This window comes from Mercenaria mercenaria, chromosome 10 (assembly GCF_021730395.1).
Source record: "Mercenaria mercenaria strain notata chromosome 10, MADL_Memer_1, whole genome shotgun sequence".
Taxonomy (NCBI): Eukaryota; Metazoa; Mollusca; class Bivalvia; order Venerida; family Veneridae; genus Mercenaria; species Mercenaria mercenaria.
This window is the reverse complement of record NC_069370.1, coordinates 29,995,392-30,002,436: the sequence shown is the minus strand read 5'-3', so window position 1 is coordinate 30,002,436 and position 7,045 is coordinate 29,995,392.

Genomic DNA, 7,045 nt, shown 5'->3' with positions numbered 1-7,045 from the left:
AAGTTATTTGAAAATCCATCCATCGATGACAAAGATATGGACCGGGCACGCCCATCAATGCACTATCCCTTAATGTCTAAGTGTGACCTTGACCTTTGAGATACGGACCTGGGTCTTGCGCGCGACACGTCGTCTTACTGTGGTACACATTCATGCCAAGTTATTTGAAAATCCATCCATCGATGACAAAGATATGGACAGGACACGCCCATCAATGCACTATCCCTTAATGTCTAAGTGTGACCTTGACCTTTGAGGTACGGACCCGGGTCTTGTGCGCGACACGTCGTCTTACTGTGGTACACATTCATGCCAAGTTATTTGAAAATCCATCCATCGATGACAAAGATATGGACCGGACACGAAAAATGCGGACAGACCGACAGACTGACAGACCGACAGTTCAAAAACTATATGCCTCCCTTAGGGGGCATAAAAAGCGCATGTCTCCCCCAATGCAAAGTCCTATAGGCAAGAAGTCAATAGGGGTCAGGAGCGAAAGTCAAAGAGACACTGATGGTCGGCTGCAATAGGGATATCTACTTGGCATGTCCAGTCATCCCGCTAAATTTCAACACTCTTGGCCTAGTGGTTCTCAAGTCACTGTTCAGGCTCCTGTGACCTTGACCTTTGATCAAGTGACCTCAAAATAAATAGGGGTCATCTACTCTGCATGTCCAATCATCCTATTAAGTTTCAACATTGTAGGTCAAGTGGGTCTCAAGTTATTTCCAAAAAATGATTTTACATGAACAGGCCCCTGTGACCTTGACCTTTGACGGAGTAACCCCAAAATCAATAGGGGTCATCTACTCTTCATGACCAATCATCCTATAAAGTTTCAACATTCTGGGTCAAGTGGTTCTCAAGTTATTGATCGGAACTGGTTATCAATGTTCAGGCCCCTGTGACCTTGACCTTTAACGGAGTGACCCCAGAAACAATAGGGGTCATCTACTCTGCATGACAAATCATCCTATGAAGTTTCATCATTCTGGGTCAAGTGGTTCTCAAGTTACTGACCGGAAATGGTTTTCAATGTTCAGGCCCCTGTGGCCTTGACCTTTCACAGAGTGACCCCAAAATCGTGAGGGGTCATCTACTATGCATGACCAATCATCCTATTAAGTTTCAACATTCTGGGTCAAGTGGTTCTCAAGTTACTGACCGGAAATGGTTTTCAATGTTCAGACCCTTGTGACCTTGACCTTTAATGGAGTGACCCCAAAATCGATAGGGGTCATCTACTTTGCATGTTCATCCTATGAAGTTTCAACATTCTGGGTCAAGTGGTTCTCTAGTTATTGATCGAAATGGTTTGAAGGTTCTAGGTCAAATGGTTCTCCAGTTATTGCTCGGAAATGAAGTGTGACGTACGGACGGACAGGGCAAAAACAAAATGTCTCCTGGGAGAGACATAATAACACTCTTCTCGAGAAATGCCCATATGGGTTACCAGTGACTTAAGCTCAAATACAAGAGCAAAGATCATAACTGAGCCATGCCATGGGAAAACCAACATAGTGGGTATGCGACCAGCATGGATCCAGACCAGCCTGCGCATCCGCGCAGTCTGGTCAGGATCCATGCTGTTCGCTAACAGTTTCTCCAATTCCAATAGGCTTTAAAAGCGAACAGCATGGAGCCTGACCAGACTGCGCAGGCTGGTCTGGATCCATGCTGGTCGCATACCCACTTTGTTGGTTTTCTCATGGCACGGCTCCATTCTTGTGTCACATAGGTGAACTTGCAACCTTCTTACAGGGCATCAATATGTTCAAGGAAAGTCTAAGAAAAACGTAACACATATTTTATATGCTTTAAAATATTTTAATTGTCCAGATCTGCTTTTGATTGTGAGCAACACCACCAACCCCCTGATAACATCGTAATGAAAATTCTGCTACTATCACAAATATTTTATCTGAACACAATCAGTTTACATGACTTAACATGATATACAGGTCAATATGAGACTGTTTTTACAGTCCAAGGGAAGTTACTGCAAGACAATTTTCTGAACTAATAAAATCTAGATAAACGATTGAACAGTTGATAATTTTGCCATTTTTAAAAGTAAAAATTCCTGAAAAGTCATATAAACTTAAACAAATCATAGGTCAAGCGGAAAGGGAAAACCAAGCATTACTATTGATAAAAATTTGTTGCTAGATTAAACACTGATACAATGTAATTTGCCATTTATCTAGGAAACAAGTAGCTGGCCAAGTCATAAGAAATGATAATAATCATAGCTCAAGCCGACTAAAAAAAAACACAATTACATTCACAGCAGTTTCCCAGTGAATCATAAATAAGATAAACATTTATATAAGGATTATAAATAAACCAAATTTAAACAAGACCTGGCTGTAAGATGGTGCGCTCGACTATTCAACAACTTTTTAGCTGAACTAGGACCGTATCTTGATAGGACTTATGTAACTGAGTTTTATTTATTACATATTATTACAAATTTATTTTTAAGGCATGATAAGTTGCATGAAGAGAATGATGTTTCGTCTTTAAAGTTTCAATTAAATACATACAGTTGTTACTGTGATTCAACCAGATAGTTGCATGCAAAACATTTACCAAATTTTCTAAGTCAAACAAACAGGCCACAACTTCCATTAAATTCAATGAATCTAGTGTGGTTATTTAGTAGCTCTGATGCCTGGATCACAATGCATCAAGTTACAGTCAGATACTGACATAAGCTTAATAGATACTTGCACCTTACAACTTGTAAGTCACCAAAATAAATTCAAACTAAACTATCTTACTTCATTATTTCAGCAGTTTTAATGACTGGGAAGCATTGTATTAAGTTTCATTCCAACTGAACAGTTGTTTCTGAGATACAGCTTGATAGTTCATTGCAAACAGAACTTTAACCAGATGTTCTATGTTAAAAATGGTAATACTTTACATTAAATTCAACCAAAACTTGGTTAGGTGAGCAGTGGGTAGGTTTGATGACCAGGAACTTACGAAGCCTTGCTTGAAATCTCAATCCAGTACATGCAATGGATACCCAGATATGATCTTACACGCAAAACTTTAACCGAGGTATGCCGCCAGCACTCGGCTGAGTAGAACAGCCCTCAATATTCTTTGAATAGACAAACTAAAAAGAATCTCATCTTATAAAATTTTGATTAAATATAAAATTACTGCCTGTAGTTTCATGTTGTTATGCATTGCTTGTATGAAATGATAAACAGTTTGAAGAAAGTAATTGATGTTCAAATACAATAATATCTACTTCATGTAAATGGTAAATACTAATGTCTGATCATGACTTTGCATTGAACATGGTTATATAAATATACATGAATCAATAACAATGGTCTGAGATTCCCTGATATATATCAAACTACATGTCATGCATCATAGTACAAACAGAAACTTTCACAACAATGCACCGGCCATTTTCCCCTTCTTTAAAACTTTCACAGCAGTCCTGTTACTTTGAAAATGCCAGTAAAGTCTTTCACACACTTTCTTCCCACAACTAACCTGTACAAACAGTGGGATGTTGAAAAAAAAAAATGCCTTTTCATTAATTTCATCAACTTTTGGTATGATCATGAATTTGGTTTCAATGATGTTCCAGAATTCTATTTACCTGTAAAATGAAGTTGATGTGGTACTGGCTGATTCTCTATTAAAACAGTGTACTGGTAAAAGTTCTTAAAAACAGCAACATACTAAAAACAAGGAACTGTATTAAACTGCAATTTTGATATCTTTGTTGAAAAAACAATGTCACTTTACCGAGATAAAAACACTACCATATGAAACCACTGAATGTAGTCAAGATATGCTCGTGATTCAATCACATTTACAATGTAACAGAACTCTTGCTTCGCTCACAAACAGATCGGCTCTCAACACTGATACCATACTCACATACAATGTACAATTTTCATATCAATACCTCACTTTGTAATTACCTCTTTCATCAAAGCATAACAATGGTTACCATTCAAAATGCCAAGCCTTTATTTCTGTATCATTAAGTGAGAATTTACATAGCATATCTTTTCAAAAATGGCTAATGCAAACAAGACCCTTAAATAATAATATATAATATTCTATATTTTAATAATTTTTTTCATTATGGTTTCATTATTTAAAAAAAAAATTCTTTGCTTCATCTGATAAGTTAAATTTCAAATAATGAACATCAGAAAATTCTTACAAGTAATGTAGTTCCAAATTATCCAAAACCTACACTACAGATAAAATGTCCACTGTTGCGTAGTTAACAAATACACTCACTCCATGTCCCTGATATTCTCTGCCCCAAATTATGCAAATCTTTTTCTTAGTGGCAAAAAAATGGATATGAAACTTTTACATTAGGTTTGTGTGTATGATATAATGCAATATCTAAGAAAATACAACAGTATGTAGGTATGATATGAGAAATGAAAACACACAGTAATAGCATGCAATATTGACTCTTAACAACACACAGCCTCTCTACAGAAAACAAGATAAAATACATCAATATTCACAACTAACTGCTGTGCAAATATTGTAAAACATTAAGTAGTAAATAAAAGGTTACCATGACAACAACAAACAAACATTGCTTTCTGCCATCTTATTCTTTAATGCCCTACTGACCTATGTCTCTGTATGTACCATAAGTAACCCCCACCCAATTCTTATACAACTCAACTAGTACTGACCATAACCATGGTAACTCTGTAAAGTCAAGTGTGTTCTGTTTTAAAGCTATTTGCAGTAAAAAAAAATCAGATATCTGACCCAAGTCAAAATCTCAACTTCAAACAATTTCCCTTTAAACAGAGAAGTGGAACTGATATTGTCCATTTTAGCCAATTTTGATAAAAAGAACCTCTAAATGACCTACTAAGATTAATTTGCCCCAATTTTTATGCCTATTCTTCATCAGCTCTATATAGAATATTTAACCAAACCCCTAAAAAAAGACAGAAAAAGAAAGCCATGTTCTAACAATAAAATACTAACTGATATCACACTGCAGACTACATTACTATAGCAAAACTTCTCTAAACATTTTATACCTTCGGCCAGTATGGCCTTACCAATGTGCATCTAACATAAATGGTACCTCAGCTTGGATGTACAATCAGCTCTATAATGAATCATAAAGAGAATTTTCGACAGCGGTTTTACAGAAATTTTACCAAATTTTGACAAAAACACTGCAAAAAAGCTGAAGGATTTGGTTCATCATTTCAAATAATGAAACAAGCCTCGTTGCCATCTGGTTTTAAAAGAATTACTTATCATTATTATTACAGGCAACACGAAACAAACATTTACCCGTCATGACTTTGAAAGAGACATATCACATCCTAGTTTAAAGAAATTCTACCTTTGGTGTTTTACGATATATACAAAAAAACAAAATATAACTTTGAAAACTGCCTAATTAAATTAGCATAAATTAATCATATATTATAACTCTTTCAATCTAATCTAAATATATCTTTCACAGTATATATATATATATATAAATCACTATACATGATCTGTAATATGCTATCATACAATTCTGACGAGACAAAATGTTACTATTTACATGGAATAATTAATCAAGTATCAACATATAATTAAAAACAAATGGCAATTCTGGAGTCTTGTATTAATTCCATATACTGATTAATTTCCACATGTCAGAGTCAAGGCTAAGTTCACATAAAATGATCTATAAATAAACAAGAGGACCATGATGGTCCTGAATCGCTCACCTCTTCCCACATGACCCAGTTTTGAGTATGACATCGTTTTTGACCAACTTTCATGAAGATCCCATGAAAAATGTGACCTCTAGAGTGGTCACAAGGTTTTTCTATTTTTAGACCTACTGACCTAGTTTTTGAAGGCACGTGACCCAGTTTCGAACTTGACCTAGATATCATCAAGATGAACATTCTGACCAACTTTCATAAAGATCCCATGAAAAATGTGACCTCTAGAGTGGTCACAAGGTTTTTCTATTTTTAGACCTACTGACCTAGTTTTTGACCGCACGTGACCCAGTTTCGAACTTGACCTAGATATCATCAAGATGAACATTCTGACCAACTTTCATGAAGATCCCAAGAAAAATGTGACCTCTAGAGTGGTCACAAGGTTTTTCTATTTTTAGACCTACTGACCTAGTTTTTGAAGGCACGTAACCCAGTTTCGCACTTGACCTAGATATATTCAAGATGAACATTCTGACCATTTTTCATGAAGATCCCATGAAAAATGTGACCTCTAGAGTGGTCACAAGGTTTTTCTATTTTTAGACCTACTGACCTAGTTTTTGACCGCACGTCACCCAGTTTCGAACTTGACCTAGATATCATCAAGATGAACATTCTGACCATTTTTCATGAAGATCCCATGAAAAATGTGACCTCTAGAGTGGTCACAAGGTTTTTCTATTTTTAGACCTACTGACCTAGTTTTTGACCGCACGTGACCCAGTTTCGAACTTGACCTAGATATCATCAAGATGAACATTCTGACCAACTTTCATGAAGATCCCATGAAAAATGTGACCTCTAGAGTGGTCACAAGGTTTTGTATTTTTAGACCTACTGACCTAGTTTCTGAAGGCACGTGACCCAGTTTCGAATTTGACCTAGATATCATCAAGATGAACATTCTGACCAACTTTCATAAAGATCCCATGAAAAATGTGACCTCTAGAGTGGTCACAAGGTTTTTCTATTTTTAGACCTACTGACCTAGTTTTTGACTCCACGTGACCAGTTTCGAACTTGACCTAGATATCATCAAGATGAACATTCTGACCAACTTTCATGAAGATCCCATGAAAATGTGACCTCTAGAGTGGTCACAAGGTTTTCTATTTTTAGACCTACTGACCTAGTTTTTGACCACACGTGACCCAGTTTCGAACCTGACCTAGATATCATCAAGATGAACAATCTGACCACTTTCATGAAGATCCCATGAAAAATGTGACCTCTAGAGTGGTCACAAGGTTTTTCTATTTTAGACCTACTGACCTAGTTTTTGAACGCAC